The sequence below is a fragment of the Chiloscyllium plagiosum genome, unplaced genomic scaffold (genome assembly GCF_037043375.1).
Source record: "Chiloscyllium plagiosum isolate Xiang-an unplaced genomic scaffold, Cpla_swu_hap1 HiC_scaffold_15, whole genome shotgun sequence".
Classification (NCBI taxonomy): Eukaryota; Metazoa; Chordata; class Chondrichthyes; order Orectolobiformes; family Hemiscylliidae; genus Chiloscyllium; species Chiloscyllium plagiosum.
In genome coordinates this window covers 15761633-15774243 of record NW_028270153.1, presented here as the reverse complement: position 1 = coordinate 15774243, position 12611 = coordinate 15761633, and the positions used below count along the sequence as shown (strand labels likewise).

The 12611-nt window shown below is 41.0% G+C and overlaps 1 protein-coding gene across 5 annotated transcripts in view; it reads right to left on the bottom strand.

The window, feature by feature from the left end:
- The window catches only part of tp53inp2b (tumor protein p53 inducible nuclear protein 2b), a 47838-nt gene extending 35544 nt beyond the window's left edge, over positions 1–12294 (bottom strand). Inside the window, exons 1-2 of one of the 5 annotated variants that reach the window (XM_043710754.2) lie at positions 12018–12294; positions 11534–11612 (exon numbers count right to left, since the gene is read on the bottom strand). The gene's annotated coding sequence lies outside the window, so the exon portion shown is untranslated. Of the gene's footprint in view, positions 1–8185; positions 8391–11279; positions 11300–11533; positions 11613–12017 lie in introns of those variants that run through there. The other 4 variants (XM_043710753.2, XM_043710758.2, XM_043710755.2 and 1 more) reach the window with 4 other exon arrangements.
- Positions 12295–12611: the final 317 nt, after the last annotated feature.

The window sequence follows — 12611 nt, the reverse complement described above, 5'->3', positions numbered from 1 at the left end:
ATATCACCCTGCCATAAGAAAGATATTATTAAATTGGGGATGGTGCAGAAAAGACCTACAAAAGGATGTTACCAGGATGGGAGGGTTTGAGTTATAAGGAGAAATTGGATAAGCCTGGACTTTTTCCCCCCCTAGGAGGTTGAGATGTGACCTTAATAGAGGTTTATAAAATCATGAGATGCACAGATAAAGTGATTGGTAAAGATCTTTTCCCTAGGGTATGGGAGCTCAAAACTGGAGGGCATTATTTTTAAGAGGAGAGGAGAAAGATTTAAAAGGGAGCTGAGAGGTAATTTGTTCACACAAAGGGTATGTGGAATGAACTGAGAGGAAGTGATAAATGTTGTAAGTGTACCTGCATCTAAAAATTTTTGGATAGGTAAATGAATAGAAAGTGTCTAGACGGATAGGGACTAAATGCAGGCAAGTGAGACTAGTGTGGTTTGGGAAACTTGGTTGGCATGGACGGGTTGGACCAAAGGGACTGCTGCCATGCTGTATGTCTCAGATTCTATAATCACTGAAGGGCTTTTGTCCAAAGCGTAAATTTTCCTTCTTTTCAAATGCTGCCTGACCTGCTGTCCTTTTCCAGCACCACTCTAATCTTGACTCTGATCTCCAACATCTGCAGTACCCACTTCTGCCTTCTATAATCACTGGTCAGGAAATCTGAAATATGGGGGCAAAGCCTCAGGATAAGAGTGTAACCATTTGGGATGGAGGTGGGGAGAAAGTACTTCATTGAAAAGGTTGTGCATCTTTGGAATTCTCCATCCCAGAGGGTAGGATCTGCTGCTCTTACTCCTTCTATTCTCATGATCTAGGGATCAATGCTGACACTCCAATGCAGTACTGAGGGAGTACTGTCAAAGATGGTACAAGTTGGAGAAGTCTTTAAAGAGAGCACCCTCTCAGGTGGACTCAAATGATCAAGGCACTTGTTTGAAGGGAATTATTACTGGCATTTGTCCCTCAAATTAACATCACAGAAACTGATGATCTGGTTATTATTGCATTACTGTTCATGGGAGTTTTCTTTCTTCTTGAAAATTAGACCACAAGATGTAGGAGCAGAAGCTGTTTGGCCCAGGGCTGATCTGATAATCCTCAACTCCAAACTCCTGCCTTTACCCCATAACAACTAATCCTGCCACTGATGAAACATTTGTCAATCTCCACCTTGAATAACCTCAATGGCCCAGCCTCCACAGCCCTCTATGGAGAAGAATTCCACAGATTCACTATCCTCCGAGAACAAACTCATCTGTCTTAAATGGGCCACTCCTTACTGAGGTTATACCCGGAGGCTCTAGACTGGCCTATAAGTGGAAGCAACTGCTCCCAATCTAAATTAGCTCCAATAGTGACTGGACTTCGACAGTACTTCACTGGCTGAAAGGTGCTTCGAGGCATCCAAATGGTCAAAAGAATCAAATAAATGCTTTTTTTGGCAGTTGGCAATCATACACTGTCTTTGCATAGTCATAAACAACTCATTTAGACGTCCATTTACAGTGTGCTGTTACAATATAGGATGAACAGGTTTTTAATCAAAGTACTGTAGGAAAGCTACCATGTTGCTCCTTTTGCTATTTTCTTTAGCTCCCTTCTAATTTCCCCCTCTTTCCTGTTGGAATATAAAATCCTCATGCTCATCTGAGGTCCGTCCGTTCAATGCAAACCCAAGCCATTGTGACTCAATCTGTAACGCCAACGTAAACCAACCGGTTTACTGGTAGTATCACAATTTGGAAGTCTCCGTGTACTGCCAAATGTTATGGTCTTCGCAGCAAAGTCCAGCCTCTTCTGCCCATAATACGTACCCATTTACTTTTGCTTCCTTCCCTTACCCAGGTTATTGTAGTTAATGGACTTTGCTGTCACACAGCTTATAGCTTGAGATTTCATTTTGCATAGTGAGGGCACGGATTTCCTTCTCTCGCCTGGTTGTTTGTGGTCTGGAATGTTTGCCCTTACTCATGTGAGAGTGACTGTCTGATTCTGTTAGGTTTCTGCTAACTTTTATTTATACACAGAACGTAACACTGTTTTCCAAGGTACACCTCTCACTGGTACAGAGGATTCCATTCTCTCTTCAGCCTCATGATATATATTGTTGTTTTATCATCTTATCCATCTGCATTATACTATTGTTACAGCCAGTGTCCAAGGTTCAACCTAGGATCTTCTTTGTAACTTAACAACTGCTACTCTAGAGTGTTTTGAACCACTGACCCTGCAGAAAAGCTTCTTACAAGCTAGCTACAGTTAAAATCTTTTCAGGAACTTTGCCATTATAAAGCTTCATTGCACTCAGTTTTAAGCACAGAGCACAGTTAGAGTTTAAATAATTGCAAGGATCCAACTTAAAAGTTAACTGTAAAAGAATTTGTTTAAGTGTATAATTGCAGCAGTATTTGCACAGAAAGTTCAGCTGGACCCAATGCTACACTGACTGACCACACAGTTCAACCACGTGATTTTGAGAGAATTCAGGCCAAGTGCAGCACAGTTCAGATAGGAAACTGGCGCAATATATCTTTTAAAAACCTGGTAGGTTTTTTTCTGTTGTCACAAGGCATCTTTTTATGAACTAGCTTTCCCGTCCTACTCAAACTCTTCCCCAAAGCTTCATTAAGTATGGATTCCAAATGTCCTTCTAGTCTTTACCACCTCCTACAATCTTCAGTCTTTAAACAGCCAGCATTGGATTACATCTAAATCACACCTTTTCGATTTACTTCCTGTGTGGTTTACCACCTTAGTCGTGTCCCATACTATCAGCCTTAATCCACTGCCCAATCTGAAGGCAAATCCAAAATGACTCATTGCACCAGTGGAAAGTTTTCACTCAAGTTCAGCTCCTAAAATAGCCTCAACCGAATACTCAGCAAATACAACATTACACAAGCTGACAAGAGGTAGTTTGTTCATTTCCATACTTGTTTTTTTTTTAAAAAAAAAGACAGACGTTTGAGAGTACTTATGGACTGTTTTCACTTACATTGGTTTCATATCAGAGTCAATAGATGTGGAGCCACTCTTCCAGTTCCACATCTATTGACTCTGGCTTCCAGCAGCTGCAGTCCTTTGGTCTCATGTCTACAAAACAAAAAAAGTTCCTTTCCTCACCCCATTACTTCCACAATCAAATCTCGAAACCATACTTTCATTTCTGGTAATCATCCCTAACAGAACGCGGAGACCCGAAGGACTGATTACTTCAGTTACATGATCTGCCAACTACATTAAAATGTAGGTATGTGACACTATTTGTTTGAGTAATAAATAGGTAAATTCATGAAATCTTTTCAGGGTGATACATGCTATAACTGTGTTTGGTAAAATAGAAAAAGCACAAGGAGTTTGCAATATTTAACCAGGTACAAATATTAAACAAGTTATACATCCACTACCCTTTCTGAATTTTTTTGGGATTATCAAATTCAAATAAATTTTCTTTCACATTCTCTACCAAGATAGAATGGTGAATAAACCTCACACTGGAAACTGAGATTTGATCAAACTCCAGAAAATAGAACCGACTCAAAACGTTCTGTTGCTGGCATGTGCAGACAGAATTGCCAATGTATGCTCCAACTAACAAGTGTTGTAGAAAACTCTTTACACCCAAACCTTCCTCTGGTCCTCAATCTTGCTTTTCCCTCCTTCACCCAGCCTACAATTCATGTACCAATTGCTGGGATGAATCTCTTGGTCTATTACGGGGTCATTCAAGAGAGCAGAGTAGTCCAGTACATTAGCTGGGATCAGGATCAACAGAAAGTGAATGGTGCTTGTGTTGCGCTGATAGTGTCCCTATCTCTGGATCAGGAGGTCACGGTTCAAATCCCACCTGCTCGAGAGATGTCTAAGAACATCTCTGAACAAGTTGATTCAAACCAATAGGGTTGAGAGATGTTTTAAACTGGGATCGATGAAAAGTTTAAAAAAATGAAGATTAAATGGCTACAAAAGGGGTTTTGATGAAAAGTGAAACTGGAGGAGTGAATAGAGGGTGTGGGTAAAGGAAGCTGAATATGCTGAGAGAAGAGTGCACATTAAAAAGGAGTGTGTGCAACTGAAAACACAGAGCAGGTCAAGAGGATAGACTGCCACCTGCCACACTTCCATCGTTGTAAGAGGAGTCTCAATACACTCATTATGGCGTAAGATCCATCGGCTAGATTTAGTGATAGATATAGGACAGATGTCAGAGGTAGATTCTTTACTTAGAGTAGTAAGGGTATGGAAAGCTTTTCCTGCAACGATAGTAGATTCGCCAACTTTAAGTACATTCAAGTCGTCATTGGACAAGCATATGGACGTACATGGAATAGTGTAGGTTAGAGGCTTCAGATTGGTATGACAGGTCGGCGCAACATCGAGGGCCGAAGGGCCTGTACTGTGCTGTTATATTCTATGTTCTATGGTACTGCCACTATCCATATTCCTGGCAGGGATCCACAGAGGCCACTTGGTCTGGCTGGAGTGGAGTGCAGTAGTGGAAACCACCTAGTCATCTCATGGAAGAGGTTCTTACATTATTGTTTTAACCACTTGTTATCAAGCAATAAACTACAAGTTACAATAAACATAAGTTACATAGAGATGATTAGGGAAACTTCCATCAGGTCTTCCTCCTTCTACATCCATATTGTTCATTCCCCACCTGACTCCATGTAAAATCATGCTAAGCAATTCTTAATACATTGCTCAGCATTAAGCCTTTCAGGCCTTTACACACAAGGACAGTTTAGTCCGTAAGATCAAAAGACATAGGAGCAGAAATTAGGCCAATCAGCCATTAAGTCTGCTCCACCATTCAATCATGGCTGATATGTTTCTCAACCCCATATCCCCTGACAATCAAGAACTTATCTATCTCAGTCTTAAACATGCTCAATGACCTGGCCTCCACAGACTTTTGTGGGAATGAATTCCATTGATTCACCACTCTGTGATTGAAGAAGTTTCTCCTTATCTCAGTTCTAAAAGGTCTTCCCTTTACTCTGAGACTGTACCGTCACGTCCTAGTCTCTCCTACCAATGGAAACACCTTCCCAACATCTACTGTCCAGGCCATTCAGCATTCTGCCTGTTTCAAATAGATCTCCTGTCATCCTTCTAAACTCCATGAGTATAAACCCAGCATCCTCAAATGTTCCTTATATGTTAAGCTTTTCATTCTTCAGACCTCATTTGCTCTCCCTCAAGCCTTCGGCATCATTGACGTGGCTCCTGGATCCAGCTTCTGACATCACTTCATTCTGGCAAAAGATTCACAGGCCCATCCTGCAGCATGGAGTTCTTTATTTGACTAAAACCCTTTTGTTTTGGTGAAAGGAAAGGGCAATCAGCACATCAGGAACAGCAATAGTGTATACTTCATGCGTGCAAGGCAGAAAAACTTCGATCAGGATATGGGATCTTTTGCAACTTTGCTGTCACCATGTAAAATTTATTTGAAATCAACAGGAGAAAAGCTCTGAGCATTTACAATGGTTTGCTTTAGCTGCGATGACTGCATCATGTAAAAATGCAGTATTTCCTGGTACACTTGGTACAGCAGTAACTTCATCTTCAAAACATACTAAATAAATTTAACATTTAGGTCACTTCCTGTGTACTTTATTTGGAAAAGGCTATGAATCAATTTCAGCACCAGTAGATTTTAGCAACCACATATGAAATATTAATAGGAAGTCACAGCAGATTTCCTACACTAACAGACTGACGACACCTCAGAAGCAATTCATTATGTACAAAGTGCATTGAGACCCCCAGTGGTCATGAAAAATGTTATATTCCCTTTTAGAGCTTTACGCTCAGATTCTGACCAAAATCTGCATTTATAAAAAGTGGCACCCCCAGCAAAGCACGGGTTCATAGAGTTTGCACTTGGAGTTGTGTCCACATTAACTCAGCACAGTGTGAAACAGTTATTTTTAAGGCAATCTCTGATCTCTGGGAACTTTATAAAAGCTTTAATTGTTGTTCTCCTTAATGCAAACTTGCCGTCAGGACCAGGGCCCCATGCATACTCAGTGGTAGAGCTTTAATTTTATATGCAGAGTACTATTTACATACTTAAGTATTACTGAGATCTTGCTGCCTTGTACAGTAGTCAGGCGGTGACATTCCAACTGTGGTGACGTGCAGGAACTTGGGGTGCCTGTGTTCTCCCAGATCAAGGGATGGACTTTGTGTCTTTATTTTTCTGATGGCGAGGACTCATGGTGGGGGAGTGATCTGAACATTGTCTTTTCTTTTGGCTGTTTCTTTTATTTCGCCTTTTGTTTTTAATCCTGTCTTTTGTTTACAAAGCTAGCATCGGAGAATGGCAACTTTGTACACTTTTCATTGTACTCCTGTTTTCTTAGATTTATATTTCAGTGAGTATAAGAAGTCATCTAAAAAAAAACCAACCATCAACATACATCCTCATGTGAATCATTCATTAGGGAGCAAAACAAATGTTTCCATTACTGATGACAATAGAGGCAAAAGTTTAATATATCCTCAAGCCTTTTTACATATTTGCACAGCTAATTGATTAGATTAGATTACAGTGTGGAAACAGGCCCTTCGGCCCAACAAGTCCACACCGACCCGCCGAAGCGCAACCCACCCATACATTTACCCCTTACCTAACACTACGGGCAATTTAGCATGGCCGATTCACCTGACCTGCACATCTTTGGACTGTGGAAGGAAACCGGAGCACCCGGAGGAAACCCCCGCAGACACGGGGAGAATGTGCAAACTCCACACAGTCAGTCGCCTGAGTCGGGAATTGAACCCGGGTCTCAGGCGCTGTGAGGCAGCAATGCTAACCACTGTGCCACCATGCCGCCCACTAAATTGAAAGTTGTCTGCACATTTTTCTTCATAAAATTAAGCACACAAAAGATGTTGGAGGTAAGAGACCTTAACACTTTGTATATGAACATTTTACTGACAACTTTTGTTTATACAACTTTCAGAAACATGCACCACAATGAAGGATGTCAAACAATGCCCACTGGATGATTTTCAAAACTTGACCGAGATACAGGTTTGTGGAATCTCAATAACAGACACAGACAGGCTAAGAAGGTTCAATGTATGTGTGCGTGGGGCCAGTCCACAACAGCCTGACACATCACTGGAAAGGCTCTTAATTCTATTTATTGGCAAAAAGCTAATCTTTTAGACTTTGTATAAAGAGTTGCTGAGCATTTTCTTTTTGTTGCTTGACAATACCTTAAACCCAGTAAATGGGCCCAAGTGCTTTCAAAGGATAAGAAAGAAAACACCATGGGGTAGATAGACATTAGATGATGGAAATGTGTTGCTGGAAAAGCGCAGCAGGTCAGGCAGCATCTAGGGAACAGGAGAATCGACGTTTCGGGCATTAGCCCTTCTTCAGGAAAGGATTAGATAGACATTAGGACAGGCGACCAAAGTTGCATCAGAGGTAACTTTAAAAGAAATGCCTTAGAATAAGAGAGCTTATGAACTAGATAGTTATGACAATGGAAGGCTTTAGAAAAGGTTCTAAGATATTTTTGTAGACTTCATAACATTTGGAAGTTTCTGTATCAAACCAGATACCTTGGACATCATAATGATTCTTCAACACCAGCAATAAATAACATTTACCACCCAACCCTAGAAGGGCAACACCTAAAGCTCTAGTGACACCACCAGAATCCAAATATCAGGAAGGCAATGAAGTTTAAATTCATTTCATTGTTGTTCTTTGCAATTTGTCTCCAGACTCATCATCAAAATGTCACTCAGTAACATTCACTCACTTCTGGAAGATATCATACAATGCATTAAATTGTCACAAGTAATCCAGTCAACATGTTGTAATCAAACAAAACTTTGAAAGTATGATTGAAAGTACAAAAGAATCAAGTTTTGAGAGGTAATAGTGGCACATGAATGAGGGAATAAAGAAAGTGTGGTAGGAGACAAACGGCAAGGGAGGAGAGACAAATAAAAAGAATGCACGAGAGAAAAGGAAAAAAAAACGAGAGTACATTAGAAAGGACAGAGAATGAGAATGCACACAAACAAAATAAGCTGTGTGCAAGGCAATAAAGTGCAAGATTGGAAATTAATGATTAAGTGAGGGAAGACAAAAAGAATGAAGAGAATACTAGTAAAAGTAGTTTATTAAAAAAAAGTGTCATACTCATCCCCAAATGGTAACTATTTCTCTCCACAGATGCTGCCACAAGTCTTGAGAAAGTTTGTTTTCTTATTTTCGCCAGTGAACAGTGTCAGGGGATTTTAATTTAGTAACATTTCTCATGATAGAACAGTTTATGCTTACTTTTATGGGACACAGTCATCGTGGATGCTTTGGTGTGCATAACACTAATATTAGATGATGAAAGATCTGAACCAAGTTACATGTTGTTCTGAATCACCGTATTGCTTGCAGGAAGTTGCATCATTTGGATATTGAAGGCCACAAAAGAACAAATAAAGCATTCAGTTCTCTTCCTACACCCGTATAATTCACATAAAATACACAAAGTAGGACAATAAACACTAGTGCCACAATTAATCCATCATTAAAAATACGTATTGCAATTTTGACGGCAAAACTGCCAGCTCCACCAACACTTTCTATACCAGAAGGAACAGTCAATGCACTGAATAAAAGTGTCAATTGGGCCCTAGAGTGCTACAATGTTGAGTTCTAACAATAGTATTCCACAACATCTATGGAATGGTGAAGGTTTTGTACTGGACTAGCAACTCAAATTTATAGATCATGCACTATATCACGGACTGCCACCAATAAAGCTGCTGTTGTTGCAACAGTCAAACCAGTTCATTCAGCTCCTTTAGTGAAAGGAATTTGGCACCTTTACACAACTCCACTCCTGGATAGGGTCCCTGAAGCTATTCAGTTGTACATTTACAATGAAATAGCCCTTTGCTGCATTCTCAGGAGCATCGGAGTGCAGCCGTGCCAACTTCAACAGCATCCTGAAAATACATACTGTTTTTAAATTGGCTGGGTTATTTGGGAGGGAAGTCGAGGTGGAACAGGTGCAGGGCACAGGGTTAGGGAAATGCTGTTGTTTATTAAAAAAAACATTTGATTCACAAGACCGGGCAGATCTCATGGGAAGAGTCTAGATTAGAGTGGTGCTGGAAAAACAAATCACAGCCGGTCAGGCAGCATCCGAGGAGCAGGAAAATCGACGTTTCGGGCAAAAGCCCTCCATCAGGAATGAATCTCATGGGAAACTTGTTCAGCAGACACAGGAAGACATAGCAAACTCACATGCTAGCTTTCATCCTGAACGACATTGCACCCACTTACACTGAAAAGTACTGCAGTCACCATGGCATTCAACTCAATGCCCTCAGCTATTTACAATCGACATTAATGACTTACATGAAGCAGTACAAAGTATCCAAGTTTGGTGATGATACACATCTAGGTGGGAATGTAAGCTGAGAGCAGGACATGGAGACTCCAAAGAAATATTGACTAGCTAAGAGAATGGTTAACAAGGTAATAAAATGGCATAAAATGAGGAAGGAGGCAGTCATTCACTTGTAAGGATAGAGAAGCATTTAAAATGCCAAACTTGTGAAATTTTGATGTTTTGAGAGACTTGTGCACACTTGTAGAAACATCAGAGCAAGCAATTACACTTGCAAATAGCATATTGGCCTTTCTTGCTTGGGGGCGGGTGGTGTAGACAGGAGTGGACACCCAAGGCCCTGCTAAATGTGTGTGAAAAATCCAATATAATAAACTGAACTTGATTTCATCCACCATACAATAGGCCCAGTCATAAACACAAGATTACAGAATTCCTAACACACTGGTCAGATCGCAACCAAATCAAAGGCAGAACGGAACTTACTTTATCACCACAGGCAACAGCAAATAGTCAGACCAGGATTCCACTACTTTTTTTGCACCCTGCCTCACTAGAATACCCTTTCACTGAGAAGTTCCTAAGGAAATTCCTTACTAAGTTACAAATCACTGGGTCACAATGCCAGGTTGTTGGAGGTGGGTGGGGGTGTAAAGGGAGGATTGAGGAAGAAGCAGGAGGTTCTCAACTTGAAATTACAGAATTCCTCTTGATATTCTCTCGTTTGCCTGACATCCCCTGGTAGCTTTCACAAGTGGGCAGCACTGAATATAGGTCAAGAACTCTGCTCTCTTCCTACAGTTTCTTCAAAGATATGCCACTTCAAAACATTCCAAAAATAACAAACAATACTTTCCACTAGGAGCCTTGACATTGGGATTGAAACCGACTACAGATTTTTTTGGCGGTGGCGGCTTGGGTTGGAGGGGGGAGTGGATGAAATATGGAGCGGTGGATGGAATGAATTGATACTGCACAGATCTTGGTTAATAAAACCACAAGTGCAAACGCTGGACATCTGAAACAAAACAAAGTGCTGAAGAAACTCAGCAGATTTGGTAGCATTTGTGGGGAGAGGAAACTGAATTAAATGTTTTGTGACCAGTGGCTGGACTTCAGTGACAGCACTGAGAGGGGCACTGGACTTAAAATGTTCAGTTTTCTCTCTCCACAATATTTGTCCTGGAGTGTCAGAGGCTGAGGGGTGACCTTATTGAGGTTTATAAAATTATGAGGGACATGGATAGGATAAATAGGCAAGGTATTTTCCCTGAGTGGGGGAGTCCAGAACTAGAGGGCATAGGTTTAGGGTGAAAGGGAAAAAAAATTACAAGGGACCTAAGGGACAACTTTTTCTCCCAGAGGGTGATGCTGCCAGAGGAAGTGGGTGAAGGCTGGTACAATTGCAACATTTAAAAGACATCTGGATGGGTACATGAATAGGAAAGGTTCAGAGGCATATGGTCCAAGTGCTGGCAATTGGGACTAGATTAGCTGAGGATCTCTGTTCGGCCATGGACGAGTTAGACAGAAGGGTTGTTTCCGTGCTGTACATCGCTATGATGCTAAATGCTGCCAGACTTGAGTTTCTCCAGCAATGTCTGTGCTTGCTTCAAATTTCTATTGGGGGGTGGGGGTGGGGGCGAAGAAAGGTTGGCATATGTTGGAATTGGGCAAACAGTTTTCCAAATTCTCCTACAAAACCGACACTTGGTGGTATGCAGTAGTACAATAAATCTACATTTTTGGAAAAAAAGTATGTTAGAAAAGCTGAAATTACATCAATGTTCAAAATATAAATTTCTATAAAATTGATCCTGGTAAGAGCCTTTTAAAGACCTGGCTCCCTCCCCTCATTTAAGTAACTACGGGTAAACCTACCGTTCAGATGTAAAGACAGACAAAAGCAGTTTCAGGGGCCAGAGTGATCGAGGTGGTCCCTTTAAGAAGGATGGCGTCATTGTGCTGCTGTGTTTTATGTTAATAACCTTCACGTCACCTTATTGACTAATCCCAACTATCCAATACCAACAAAATCAGCTGTTTTCACAATGGATTGACAGCAAGTCCGGTTTACAACAAACGGAGATATACAATAAGAGTAACAAATGCAATACTCTGCACAGAAGACTCACAATTATAGTGTGCAGAATCCCTCACTTCATTTTTCGTAAAAAATGACAACAGTTAATCCGTTTCCGAGTTAACATCCCTCTGGGGAAAAGCAGACGGTTACATATTCAAACACACACTTACGTACATCAATGTCCATTTCAGGTCGATACTATACAAGGGACTGGCAAAACAAGGCTTACATAATACACCGAAACAGTTCTCTTATACACAATCTAGGCGGGAGTTAAGTCACAGCGATAACAGTTTAGGAGGAGGAAATGCGGTAGGTATTGTTCAGTGGGAATCATAAATATCTTTCCGCAGAAACAAATTATCTGCTCAAACTCCAAAAGGAAACAAACTGAAAGGATAATAAGGTCCAACAGCATAAGCACTAAATACCTGACAGCAACTGCAGCCTCAAGTAACAAGCGTTGTAATAAGAAAAGCTGACCTATAACACAAGGAAAGATGTCACAGTGAGGGAGGGGAAGAGATACTTACCTGCCTTCTCTCCGTCTCTCTCTCTCTCTCTTCCCGTGTGTGTCAAGTATTTTTTGCAGTCACTTTGTAAACAAGATGAAAACCAAAATTTTCAAAAGAAACTACACGGGCTGTTCAAGTGAGGTAGAACACATCTGCGAATACAGCAGGGAGGGGAGGAGTGAAGTACTGACTGCTTGTGTATTTTGTTTTCTTTAAAAAAGACGTTCGTTCTTCTCAGAAGAAAGGCTTTTTTTCCCCCCCCCCACCAGCCAGTGCCGCTGTTATTTTGCACCCAGTTGGTCCCGCGGACTGTATCAGATTTTGGAATTGACTGAACAGCTGATCGGGGGCGGGGCCTCTTTGTGACGTTATCCCCATCACCCCGCCAATCAGCGTCCAACTCACCCATCCCCACGTGACCTTGCAATTGCAATTTTTTTCCCTTGAAGGGAGATTATGCGTAAATCCAGGATCATGTCTGATGTCACTTTCATTGAGACCTCGCAGGTTTTTTTAAATGCAAGAGTCAGTGTGGAAACAGTGCTTTTTTTTAAATTTTAAAAAATAAATTCTTTTAAAGTGTAGGAATCCTTTATATTTTCCACTCCCTCG